Source organism: Cryptomeria japonica, chromosome 6, assembly GCF_030272615.1.
Source record: "Cryptomeria japonica chromosome 6, Sugi_1.0, whole genome shotgun sequence".
Taxonomy (NCBI): domain Eukaryota; kingdom Viridiplantae; phylum Streptophyta; class Pinopsida; order Cupressales; family Cupressaceae; genus Cryptomeria; species Cryptomeria japonica.
Window position 1 is genome coordinate 101,566,578 of NC_081410.1, and position 15,281 is coordinate 101,581,858.

A 15,281-nucleotide genomic window follows, 5' to 3' on the forward strand; every position below is an offset into this window, starting at 1 on the left:
TTACAAGGAAAGATTCAAGCTATTCGTATGTTCGTACCACAACTTATGGATCATACTTTTCCTTTTCCTTCGTTGCTTAAGAAAAACACCACCTTTGAATGGAATGGAGATTTTCAACAAGCCTTTGAATATTTAAAAACTTATTTGGCTAATCCTCCTATCTTGCAACTTGTTATTCCTACTCAGCCTTTTCTCCTATACACCGCTGCTTCTTCTCATGCTCTCGCAACTTTGTTGGCTCAACATAGCACTGATGGTAAAGAGTAAATAGTTTATTATATAAGACACACTTTATTCAATTATGAGGTTTGATATACTGTGATAGAAAGATAATGTCTTTCTCTTGTTTTCACAACTCAAAAGTTCAAACACTATCTTTTGAATGCTAAAATTCATGTAAATATCAAGTTTGATCCTTTAAAGCATTCTTTTCTAAAACTGATCTCTCAAGATGCCTAACAAAATGGGTTATGATGTTAACGGGATTTGACCTTAAATTTGTTTCCCAAAAAGCAATTAAGGGACAATATTTAACCAACCATTTAGCTTATGTGTTTTCACCTCTCACCTTATCTAATCAAGAATCTTTTCCGAATGAATTTGTTCTTCCTATTGATGTTGATAAAACTTGAGAATTATACTTTGATGGGTCTAAGTGTTGAACAAGTATGGGAGCAAGTGTTATTTTAATATCTCCTTCTGAGAAACCTATCCCTTTGTCTTATTATCAAAATTTCCTCTCCACTAACAACATCATCGAGTATGAAGCCCTTATTGTCAGTCTTAAAGTGGCTTTATCTCTTAGTATTCAACACTTACGTATCTATGGTGACTCACAACTGATTATAAGACAAGTTATAGGAACCTATTAAGCTAAACAATTCAAATTATCATAGTACGATGACATATCCTTATCGTGGTTAGAAAAGTTCACTTCTTATACCATGGAACCTATTCCTCAAAAGGATAATCAACATGCAAATATGTTGGCATGCGTAGCTTCTCTTGTATCCCTCAAATATCCTTCGGTAGATTTAAATTTCACGATTCATAATCTTACCTCGCCTTCCATAACTCATAATTCTACTGACACGACCTGCTGCTTTGCTTTAGATTTCAATGAATGGTATTCGCATATCTCACGATATATGAACAATGGTACTTTTCTAGATTCCACAAGTAAGAACGCTAGAGCTAGAATTCGTAAGTTAGCTATAAGATACATTATCCTTTCTAATGTTCTTTATAGAAGAGGTTATAATGGTCTTCTCCTTCGTTGCCTCAACAAAACTGAGATCCTGATGGCCCTTGAGGAGGCACATTTAGGCACTTGCGAGGGGAATTTCGATGGCAAATCTTTGGTTCGAAGGTTGCTCTGAGTGGGATATTATTGGAAAACCATGGAGAAAGATTCCTTTGCATTTGTTAAAAAGTGTCATTAGTGTTAGAAACACAACAATTTGATCCATGCTCTTGTACGAGAACTTAGACCTTGCAAGTAGCCTCTTGGCCCTTTTCCTTATGGGGTTTCGATCTCATTGGTAAAATTTCCCCTCCTTCATCCCAAGGACATACTTTCATCCTTATTGCTATAGATTATTTTACAAAGTGGGTAGAGGCAGTTCCTCTTCGATCTACTACTATTGTGGTAATCTGTCAGTTTCTTCTAGATAATATTATTTCTCGATTTGGTACCTTCCACCTTGATTTCCAATAATGATACCTTATTCAAGAACAAAGATGTGAAGAAATTCCTCGAGAAATATCATATTCAACATCACTTTTCAACACCTTATTATCCTTAATCTAATGGTCAAGTTGGAGCTTCTAATATAATTATTGAGAAAATTCTTCATAAGACTATAAACAAGCATGATAAGGATTGGCATACTTAGTTAGCCTATTCCCTTTGGACCTATCAGACAAGTGTTCATATAGCTATGGATACTACTCCTTACAATCTTGTTATGGTGCTAATGCTAGTATGCCTTTAGGGTTAGAGATTCCTTCATTAAGAATTTCTCTTAAAGGGATCGTCGATGATGACACCTATCGAGAACGACACCTTCAACAACTTGAAATGCTTGATGAACAATGCATAAACACTCTTGAGCATATCCAAGCCTATCATAAGTCCTTACAATGAAGTTATAATGACAAAGTTATTCAATTTTCTTTCTCTGTGTGTGATTTAGTGCTCTATGAGAATCAACGCATCATGAATGCGTTACCTGAAGAAAAAGGAAAGTTTAGCTTGAATTAGCTTGGATCATATATCATCATTGATGTCTATAGATCAAATGCTTATCAAATAGCGGATATGGAAGGTACGCTTCTTAAGGAACCCATAAATGCTATACATCTTCGTAGATATTATGCTTAATTCTTTCTTTCTTTCTTTATTTTCTTTTCTTTCTCTCATTCTAATTGTATGATTAATTATCATGTCTTCATTAAAGAATGTGGTATTAAATTATTGTTAGTTAATCTATATTTCTTCATTCTTGATAAACATCTTTTAAGTTTTGGTTGTCTTGAATTCATTGTGTAAATTTTTAGGAATTTACATCTTCTTATGTTAGCTTATCATGCAATTTTCTTTGTGTGTGTTTGAGTTAAGATACATCATGTTGTGTTTAATTAAGTCCTTAATTAGATCACATTACTTATGTAGTTTAACTTAAACACATTCTACATCATCACTTGTTGTATTTAATTAAACACTTAGTTGTTTATTTAAATCACACATGTATCAATTTAATCATGAGAGCATTGAGAAATCAATCACATGAGAATTAAATTGTACATACATGTACACCTCCAAATTTGTTACTTTTAATCAAAGCAATATAACACATTATTTTGTAATTAAAGGAACACGTTTGAGACAGAAGATCATCATCATTATCATCATCATCATCATCATCATCAAAAGTTTTAGGTACATCATATACAAAACCGACCACTAGATATAAAATGTGGCCTCTATATCATCATTATCTATGGATGGTGGCTACCTGAGCCCTCTGGTCCATGTTGTGGTGGTCCCATAGGTGTATAAGGGTGGGTAGAGGATCATGAGTGACTCCTCAATGATCTCCTCTGATCTCAATCCATCACTATGCCCTTAAACATGGCTAACTCCATACGAGCCTATGTAAGCTCGCATCATAGTTGCTACCTCTCCTCTTGTTTGAGCTCTAGCTCTACCTGCACTAAATCAAATAAAACCTCATGTCATCTTTCACTCCTCTAGGGTCTATGCATGATCTGCAAAGATTGAGGAATACGTGATCCAATGACTATGTCAAATAGTGTGTGCTAGATAAGATCTTGCCATCCCTATACACTGATTGTAGAAGAGAGAACAAGATTATATATGCTTTATCCTTAGAAATTCAATGTATAAATTAAAATCATAGTAAGCCTTTACCTGGGTTTCCCTCCTGCCAATGTGGATCAACTATTATGGGGGCTTGTGCTACAATTGTCTGTGGTATGGAGCTTCTCCCCTCTCCATACTCGTAGTGCCTCTATACCTCAGGATGTATCCCTGTCAAGGATGATTGGCATAATCTTGATATTAACCTCTCTATGGTTGTCTCCTCCACATCTCTCGTTGCATCCTCTCCTCTATCCTCTACTACTTGGGGATTTAGGGATATGACTTGAATGATCAGGGGCATCCTCCTCCTCCTCCTCCTCCCCCTCCTCCTCATCATCATCCTCCTCCTCCTGCCCTCCCTCTTGCTCATCATCCTCATTCTCCTGGTCATTATCATCATCATCCTCCACCTATTCTCCTTCCTCCTTCTCATAATCCTCCTCCTCCTGATCACCCTCCTCCTCCTCTCCCTCTTCCTGGTGGTCCTAAGCATCCTTAGGATCCTCATAAGCCTCATGATCCTTGCTGTGAGAATTGGCTACTCTCATCCATGGGTCGGGATTCCCCCTCGGATAGTCTAAAGGGAATATGGCTTCAAGGTAGTTCTTGTCCCACCATGTGATGCAGCTATTTTGTACTCCGACATAATCATAAATGGAACCACTATGTCTATCTCCTCACCCTCTGAGTCTGTCAACTCTATCTCATTAGTAGCAGGCCTAGGGACTGCTCCCAGTTTCACGACAGATTGTAGATCGATATGGCTGAAGGAAGATCCTTCTCTAAGGTAAACTGTCACCTCACTCCGTCAAAATAGAATGGGACAACAATGTAGCTGTGTTGAGCCTCTAAAAAGAGGTTCCTTTGCATGAGGCGAAGTTGTCTGTGCTGACCTGGCCAAGTAGCCATCTGCTGATATGGCCTCCACTTAATATCTTCCAATCTCAACCTGTCTATAACTACTCTCCAATATAACAAATAACCCCTCTGCCATGGTCTAGTGAGTGGATAAGCATATGACCTAGGCTCATCGACATCAACATCTACTGGAAACCATGTTGGCCTGGTACATATAATACATGCTCGAACATCTAGAGTTGTAGCAAGGTGCAAGTCATCAAACTCCTTCCCTCTCCATATGCAAAATCTCCCAAATCATGGAAGAGATGGGATAGCATGCTTCAGCCCCATGAGAATACAATGCGTTGCTCCTCCATTGCACATATGACATATGTAAGGCCCTCGTGCATGTGACTACCTCGCCCGTTGGGGCATATGGCTAGACCCACTGTAGCTATCACTAGTCTCCTCACAAGCGAAACGAGCGATGCCTTGTGAAATACAAAACTCAACCTTCCTCTTGCACCACTCCCTATTCCTCAACCTCCTATTAAAACATATATGATATGACTCGGTTTGTCGCTAGGATGAAGCAACCAATGAATGAGGATTTGACTTCTTGTCTCCCATTGCATAGCTTTGTCGATACAACATATTTGTTCTCTCCTCAAAATCATCGATGTGTGATCTTTATAGTATCTAACTGTACGCCCTCTAATTGGGAGTTTGAGAATGCAATACACATCCTCTAATGTGACTATCATCTCTCCCAAACGTAGGACAAAGGTGGAGGTATCCAACTCCCATCTTTCTATCAAGGCCATGGGAATTGTCACATGAAACTTGATGGTAGGCATACTGCATATGTACCATAGACCCACTGCCTCAAGAAGCTATTGATCCTCTAATGACAATAGAGGAATTTGGCTCCATAGATTCCGATACATGAGTCCGACGGTATGCTCCCGCATGTATGGAAATCTTTGTAAAATATGAATCATGAATTAGTAATCCATCCATAATCAAAGTCTATCATCTCATTGTCTAATGCCTGATGCCTTGCAGTGTGCCTTCAATCACCCTGCCTAGAGACTAGGGTGCCATGATGGGATGAGGGTGCCCTAGTGCTCTAGGAGGACCAGGGAGCCCTAGAGGGACCAGGGTGCCCAATAGGGATAATGGCACCCTGTTGGGTGCATATTAGAATTAGGGTTTCCTACCTAGTCAACAAAGTCAAGTCAGTAAAACAAAAAGTCAATAGAAAGTACACATGTAGTTGAGTGGACCTACCTTGTCAAACGGGATGTCCTCGATCATAGATTGCCACATGATTTTCATTTGGATGGGCATCTCAGGTCGTTGTTGAGGCATTTTGTGCTAAGTGGGATCCTTTTTTGCAAATTAAGACAAAAAGGTGAAAATGACAAATGAATAGTGTCATTGTCACTATTTAAGGTATATACTTTCCTAAACCCTAATTTTGCATTTTTTGATTAATCATTCATATCTTGAGCTAGGGAACTCCCATTTCTGCACCATCAGTTACATTGGAATCGTGTCTTAGTTCTCTTTCTTACCAAACATTCCATGACATGATTTGATCTTGTATTGAGCTTCGTTGTGAGAATTTGTCATCACCTCTCTTCACAATTCGACATGGTAAACATGATACCCTATTTCAACTCACTAATCAGCAAGCCGAAATAGGGGGGCATATAGCTACCCTCGAATTTCATGATTCCTTAGTAAGAATTTAGGTGATTTTGTGATTTTATCTAACAATGTGGTTTTGTAGGATGCGGTTCTTAACAATGTCTTGCAGATACCATTGGGGGATTCGTTTGACACCTTATGGATATATCCTTTTTCATGAATGTTTACTTTTTTGTACGTTAGCTTGCATATGCACATAGTGTCATATGATAGCTAAAGTGGGGGATAAATGTAGCTTCATAAATTGTACACCCTTAATTGGGTGACACAATTCCACACTTAGGTTAGCACCCGCCTTAGTGTGTTACATTTTGCATTCTTCCCATTAAGCATTTAATTAATTAAATTAAATCTAAAGTCCTCTTCTATCACTCCACACATTATGAAATTGGGCCCTTAACCATAAGTGTGCCCATTTTTATTTTGTCTTTCAATCAATTAATTCATTAAAGTCCTAATTAGGTCCTATTTTGACCTTCAAGGCCCGATTTCGCATATCTAAACACCTTGAATTGTCACATAAAGTTGGGATTTACTTTTTAATCATGATACCAAGTGCATCCCTAAAAAAATGGAAAATAGTCGATCAAACCATTGTGATTCACCATGGTCCCGACTTTTTCTCCTTGAATTTTAGGATCATGTTTTGGTGGTATTATAATGTTTAAATCCAAGTTTGTGCTAAATTGTATCAATTCTAGGTTGACCTATGATAAAAATCAAAGTTAAGATTTCATACATATAGCCTTTCCTTTCCTCATCTGAAGGATCCAATAACTCTAGCAATTGAAGGAGCCTCTTGTGAAGTGAAAGTGCAGGTTTATGTGAAGTATTCAATCAACAAATCAAGCAATTCAACAGGTCTTCATCAACCATTTTCATCATCAATCGAAGCTTTGGAGATATTGAAGAATAATAAGAGATCATCGACTGTTGATTGGCTTGTACCTCTCCCTTAGGGTTTGGTATGGTTTCATGTTATTTTCATATCTCTACATGAGTTTCACAACACTTGTTTTTAGATTTACATTATTGCTTTAGATCCATTGTTACATTTGTGATTTGAAGCATTCTCATTTATATTATGTTCATTTTGGGTTTTACTCCAAGCATAGGGTATAAGTCTAGTTTTGCATTCTTGCTCATTGGGATCTTACAAACACATGAGATTCTAGGGCACACACACTTTTCAATATTACATTGGCCTAAAAATCACTAAGATAAGGGGTTTGACTAAGGCAAAACCCTATATAGCCACCCAAACACCATTTTTCAAGTTGCAGGTGCAGGTACATAAATCCAATAGAGAGGCAAACTTTAGGAAAGCCAAAATTTGCAGAAACAGGTCCAAATCTGAAAGAAGGTCTCAGTCTTTTGGGATTGGGGCACCTAGCAGTCGAGTCCTCTATATTTTTGGGCATCTTTTGACAGTTTTGCATCTCAGGGTTTCAGTTTGCAAATTCCAGAGGTTCAAACCAATACAATAGCAAGGACCAGAGCACCCAACGCCCTGGTCTGACTCAATTCAACTCAGTTTTTGGTGACAGGTGCACATCTGAGTTTCATTTCTCATTCTACAGTTTATATCTCAGTTTTAGTTCTGTATTACTATGTTATTTCAGTCTATATCATCACTTTTGTTCATCTCCCTAGCTTAGTTTATCATTTGTTGACATTTAGCTCATCTCCTCTTCATAGAAGCAAAGGAATAGAAACCCTAAAGATATTCTTTGACTCTTTTTCATAAGAGGAAGTCAAAGTGAATCATCTCCTTAGGCTCTTTCATATTTCAATGTGTGAATGAGAGTGGGATAAGGTCTTAGTTTACCCAATTCCATTTTCACCCTACACAACTTCATTGTTTGTGGAGTCTCACATTTCAATTTGGAGGACCAATTTGATGATGGTCATATGGAACTACGGTTGTCACTCCATATTTATCTTTGGAGATTGTTCAAAATCAGTTTCCATTTGTTCCTTGCTTGTCACATTCTATTGTGACTAGGCATGTATCTGATTGCATTATGGCATCATCATCATCATCTTCATCATTCAAGGACTTGGCAACACATTTGTAGATTTCAAAGATATCTTCATATATTTGGAGTCTACTTCCTACCAATTCCTATCCAGAATGGGGAATCATTCCTACATTTGTACTTGGTTTGCCTTCTTTCCAAGGGAAGAAAATGTTGTTAGTATGCATTGGACTATGTTTTGTCTCCAAGCACTCACCATTTATGTGGGAATTATAGATTAGGCGGGGGGGGGTGAGATTGGTATAGAGTCTCTTTCTTTCCTTCCTATAAGGGAATTATTTCTTGTAATACCATAGTGGATGTAGTCATTGAGGGGGTATCATTAATCCATCCTTACACTAATACATTTGGGGTCAAATTCCGACGGAGGTTTCCGACGGACAAAGAGCATTGTGTGAAAATTTGATTTTTTTTTTTTTAAATGCCCGTGTTCGTCGGAATTCTGACGACCACGGGCATTTTATTAAAAAAAAAAACACAACGCATTTTCATTTTGAAAGCAAACCGAAGCAAGCGACGACTGTCTTGCCTCCCTGCCCCCCCCACTGGAGCGATCTCTGCACAAGCAAGGTAAGGTTTTTGGCTCACTTTTGTCCTGGTGAATTTTCTATCAAGGGTTTAGAATGTTTTTGGCTGCAGTAGAGCGGTCAATTCTCAATTTTGTTTGGTAAATCGTCTTCGATTTGCATTCAAAGGGTGCGTTGAATACTTGTATAAGCTGTAATGGAGGTTATAGAAACTTGTATGAAGCGTCTGTTTCTTCCTCTCTGTCTGTAGATGATTTTTGTGCTTGTATTGAAGTTTCTGTAGTGAAGCTATCTATATTAAGAACTCCTCTACATATTTCAATCCATCACAAGTTTCCTTGTGTCCTGTCATTCGGACTTCAGTAATATTTAAAATGGATGTCTTTTGGGTTTGATACTCAGTGGTCCACTTTCCTAGAACATAAAGAACACAAAGGAGTAGAGGTAGTTAAACTGACAGCAATCTATCATTAAATGTTGATTTCATCAAGCAGGGTGTTCGAAGGATAAAGGCCCTTAAAGGCATTTTGTCCTTTTAGCTTTGATTGTATCATGAACTTGTACGATCTCCTCATTCTCCTGCATTGGGGTATAATACTCTGGTTTCAGCTTAATTTTGATTAAAGCTGCGTCTTGAAGTGCTTATATGCACATCTTTCACAGAGTAAACATGCCACATACACTACATGTAAAGGTCACTCAAAAAGGATGGAGTACCATATCTCATAAAATGCAACTCAATGGGAAAGAGGACTAGATTCCAGAGAGGTGGTAAAGAGTTTTATTGCAATGGCCTAAAGTATTGTCCAAGATGAATCAATTACACCCCTCATAGAAGATGAGGTTACTCAACCATACAAGTCTTAGCGCTCCAAGAGCGAGCATGTCTTCCACACTCATACCAAGTCCATACGAGCACTCCAAATATAATAGTGCACCGTTATCTTGGTTCATTTTAATTTCTCATGTCTTTCTTTAGTTATCACTTAGTTAAGAGATTTCTGCACAAGATATCCTTAGGCCCCTTTGTGCCCTAGCAAATGTAGGAAGCTATTACATACTTCTCTCTAACACCTATGTCCTTACTTCATACTCACAACATCAAGTGTGGCACAAAAAACAAGGCAAGAATTAAAATACATCAAGTGTGGCACAAATTTGGATCAATAATTTTTTCAATAGTCTTAAAAGGCATATTATGAAAAATCATGGAGTCTTCAAATCTTCCATTCTAAAACATTCAAATTCAATTGCAAAATTCAAATTTTCTTAGATTTTTTCCAAACATAAAAACCAAAAATTTTATGCAAACTTTATTAATGAAGGTCAAATTTTCTCAAATTTTGAAATTCGAAATACAAAGTGTCCCTTTGGTTAAAATGTGAACATCTAATTCAAGCAATAAACTTTGAATTTCAATCATTTAAAAAAAAATTGTCATGGTGAGGGCACAAAATGTCATTTTTAAAAATTTTAAATAAATTAAATCCTACTCTATTTGCTTCAAATTTCATTCTAAGAAAGAATTCCAATGTTTCCTTAAGGTTGAGCATGGCATCCATTATGCAAAAGGACTCAAATACAAAGATAAAGAATACAATTACCTTCATTTTCAAATTTGAAAAAATGGCTTTCTTGTAATTTCCTCAAAATGGATGAAGTTGAATCCACGCACATATCAAGCAATCCTTTGTCATCCTCAATCCAATTCACTCCCAATCTTTTACAATTGAATTGAGTCAAATCTCTCAAAATTTTAAATTTTCAAAAGAATGCTTTTGAAGAGCACTTTTCTTTAAAACCTCTATAGCCAAGTGGAGAAATAACCATGTACCTATAACTACTCAATGCACATGTCAAGAATACCTATTCAATACATATATAGTTGAAGCACATCATAAACACCCAACAAGACCAACATCATGAAAATATAATTCAATGCATCAAGATATCATATAATCAACGAACACATTTAGTAAAACATAAATAATTTTATGCACATTTATGAACTAAAGCATTCAAATAAACAAGGCATATAAACATAACATAGCCACGTCAAATCATATTGAACACCAACAATCGACATGTTAAGGAACCTCATCTTGAAACATGGGGATGGTCCAAACACACCATTCAAAGCAAGGACAACAACCACAACTAAAACTCACAAAAAACAATGAAGCTAAAACATCGTTCAACACCCAAGACAAAAAACACAAGAACAACATATGCATCCCCTAATACATAGTTGAAGTCTAGTGATGTTGAGATCTACATCTCAATAATAGAAATGGGGTGTTACAATTATAATGTATAATGGTTGATATATATGCTAACATGTGGTACACATCCCCCAAGGTAGTTATATTCTTATGCTTTGTAAGTCATCCCACTAGCAAATTAGATTAAAACTATGTATCCCACGTGTGGGGGAAGTGGTAATGGTAGTGTTAGTTATTTGAGTGTTATATATTGTGGGGCTCAGGAAAGAGAAGGGAAGAGAAAAGTATTTGTGTTTAGGATCTCATGATTTTTATTAAAGGTAAATAGGTTTTAGGTTATAGACTCCTAAAACCCAATTTAATCAAAATATCAATAAAATAGCCATAACCAATAGCAAAAGATCAAACTAGATGATTTGAAAGGGCCTAGAGTCTTGTCAATTTCATTTCCAACCTAAAAAATGTCATTTCCTTTTTTTCAATACGCAAACCCTTAGCTTGACAATGGGATTTTGAAACAACTCTTTGAACAACCATCCAAGACACCATTTTCAAGTTCCTTTGATCAAGGAGACTGGAGGGAATCCTCAACCAAAGTCACTTCATGCAATGAGGAAGAATTCCTACCCAAAGATGTTGTATGTTGTATCAATTCCATAGACTAGGTGAGTGCATGACTCCTTGCACACTCTTCTACCATGGTAATAGCTCTTCGATTAAGTCCACTACCCATCCTCAACCATCAAGACAACATCCTCATTAGTGGTGCAGGGGCACCTCATGACCAAGGCAATCATGACAAAGACCATGAAGTTTTAAAGGAATAATGATGTGATTCATCCATATTTGAAATAAGATAGGTTATTTTGTTGATTTTTGTAATAAACCCCACCTTGTTACCCAATGTCATGGATTTGGCAGGATGATAAGCCACCATAGGCATATGGGCCTAGGGGTATTGAATTGAGTATTTTAGGTGTCTTAAGGATGTTTTGGACATGTTTTAATGACACTAATACCATTGGATTCAATAGGTGTCAAATTTGGTTAAAATATGTCAAAATTGTAAAAATTGTCAAAGTTGCTAATAACCATTTTTGGTTAAAAAGTGCAACTTCTTTCCAAATGGTTCCCATAGTTCAAAAAGTGGTTGATAAATGATTGGAAGGATATAAATCATGATTCCAACCACCGTTTGGGGGTTTTTGACTCGTTTGTAATGATTTGGCATCAAAAAAGAAATAAACTTATGTGATTTTCCTACAATTTTGCTGCTAGAATCATTGTACCATACTGTATGGACTTGATAGAAGCATAAAAAATGGTGGCATGTGTTAGAGGAGTGAATCAACTTTCAAATGAGACTATTCTGAGGTCTTTATTCATTCTTTAAGTGGAGATATCTACAATTTACTGGAAGTTGCTGGGTTAGGACAATGTTACCTAGGTTTTGGCATTAAAATGGTGAAAACTTGCTAATCCTTCTTGGTCACTCAATGGCCCTGGAGGAGAAGCAAGGTTTAAAAATTTAATTTAATATTTTGAAATAATTTTGCAGGTTTGGAGTGGAAATGAGCAATGGTTTGATGCACTAAGGTGGGCAACTCCATGTGGCCACCTAGTGAAGGCATACAAGAAGGTTCCATATCTGGAGTTTGGGGTGTCACCAAGGTCTAAAACCTAGTATTTTGTAGTTTTTCCATGTAATTGAGAGTTAAATACCATTAATTTTCTTGGGCAGCACTTTTGAAGGGTACTTGCTTTGTTAAATAGACCTAATTGGGGCTATTAGGCCTACTAGCCAAGGGTAGGGTTAGGTCCTTTGCATAATTGATCAGCCTAAACCCTTGGGATATGTGTTAGTAATACATGGTAGGGGTATAAATACATTTTAATCCTCAGGTTTAATTTGGCATGATTGGGAGAAAAACAACAATTCTGGTCTGCCAGGGCTACAAGGGCTTGTAAGCCTCTAAAACAACAACTTTGCAAAATTACCTTAAGGGAATCAATCCAAGCTTGGGATAAGGTCTCTCTGACCTTGAAACCTTCAAATAATACCATTTTTAGTCACATTTTCATTGGGAAGATTTCCAACCATAGTTGGACCAATTTGGCCCAGTGAGTCTCCTACAGCCATTGGGAGCGTTGGGGGGATAGAACCATGCATAGAAGCAAACAAGTTGGAAGTGATATGGAACCTATACATCCAAGTCTTGAACACCCCATGAAGTCAGTTTGAAGTGCTAGGGTCCTTGGTTGGAGGTTTGAGTAGAAGAACCTATTCCACACCTTGCCTGGGGCTCTGCATCAATTAGAGTCTTGGAAATGTCAATGTCCACCAAGATATAGGCAAAAGTAGAGTGGTTGGTATCAAAGGTTGTGGAATCTACCTTCAGAAAATAACCAATAACATTGTTGATATCTTTATAATAGAAAGCATCTCATAAACGAAAGAGAAGGTTAGGCACCCTCGCCAAAGTGACATTATATTGAGAGATTTTCATCAAAAGAATAGAAAACTCAAGAAGCTATGGTGACATATTGTGGCATTAGTAGGGATTATCTCTATTGACCACACCTTTCAAAGATAGTATCCCCTAGTTCTCCTCATAGAATGGACCATTGAATGGCTCATAGTGGTATCCTATCCTACATTTATCTTGATGGCATTGCCGATAGTTGGTATGTGGTTCTTGGTACGGGTTTCCTCTTACCCTATTATCTTATTTATATCTTTGTTCCAACATGTGGAGATTGATTTTTGTCATGCTATGATGATTTTCATGTTTGCATTTGTTTTGACATTATGCAAATAGGATTGTGAAGTTTCCTTCAATTATTGATGATCTCTCATCTTTGTTGCATGGGCCAACAATTTTATTTTATCTTGTTTGAATTAGTTTAATCACTATTGTGAGTTTTCTCTATTGTGTAGTTATTGTGGCTATGTTTGATTTGCTATTGGAATTGAACACATTTATTTTACTTATTATTGGTATTATTTTTTCTTTCTTTCAATATTTATGATCTTTGGTAGTTTAGTGAAACTCTTGCTATTTTTAAATGTTGCCTTCTTTGTTGTGATGTGTTTCCTCACCAAGATCGACGTAGATAACCCTGGATGAGTGTATATAAGGAATAAAACATTGGGAAAATTTGAGGATAGGGGTAAGTGTTTGTTGTATGGGTAGCTACGATCCACTTGTACATTCTTAGTGATTATTGATGGCTATGTCTTGGAGGCTAATCCCATTAAACAAACAAGGGGGAAGTCATATATAATCATATGGATCCTCCCTAGTTGTGTGTGGATTCAAGACCATCATTTCATATGGTTCTTGGTTACTTTGTGAGACCATGGCATCCTCTTAGACCAATATGTGAGCCTTGTATTGTTATCCCTGCAATGTGGATGAATAAGTGTATGTTAACATAAATGCTTTGCTTAGAATACTCAAAAATGTCTCTCAAAAAGTCTACAACAGGCAAACTTTTAGTAAGAATTTGCAGACACAATGCTCATAAATTCACACAATCAGCTACATTAAATACGTTCTCTATTAAGTTCAATGTTTTAAGATGAAAAAGAAGAGTTAAATGGTTTTGGTTCAATTTGCAATTTTTGTGAAGCTTTTGCACTGAAGTTTCCATAGCTTGATTTTTTTGCCTGTGAAGAAAGACCATGTCAGATAATATCAGTGAAGAACAAAATAAGGAGACAATTGCTAGATTATGGTCTAACTTGAAAAGAAAAGGTGATGGGAAATGTTATTGTCCCTGCAAAATTTGTAAGGGCTTAAAGACTAGAAGACTTCTAATCAAAACAACTAAGAAACATTGTAGGCAGCATGGTCACATTGAAGGGGGACATGATTATCATCCACTGGTAAGTTGTTCATTATATCGTTTTAACAATTTATATACATAAGAAATCACTTGATAATGAGATCATGATCACGGTTTATTTATGTATATCAATTTTATATAGGTGGAGCACCCTGGAGCACATGGTATGGATCAACAAAACCCTGAGAATATGGTTTTCGGAGTGGAGGAACATGGAGGTGTGAATATCGAAGCTGAAGATAATGATCCCATGGAAGATGACGATCATGCACCAGAAAACACAATTGAAGATGATGGTATAAATACATTGATCCATGACACATTTAGTACTGGCACAACTGATCATGATGATCAGGATGACCTTGATGTTCATGATTTACCTCTTCTTGAGAAGGCATATGAGCCCCTTTACAAAGGCTCCCAAACAACTCTTCTCTCTGTTGTATTGTTGTTGGTGAACTTGAAGGTTATGAATGGTTTATCCAACATAACAATCTCACGTATGTTAAGGTGTGTCATACATGTCATTACAGTTAATAAATGGTGAATCATGTACCATTAATATTCTTTATATTAACACCTCAAACTTTTTTTTTGCTGTAGATTGATAGGTGAGTTTTTCTTACCACCATTAAATATTCTACCTTGCTCATACCGAGAATTATTTGCCATTATGAAAGATATTGGAATGGAGTATCAAACAATA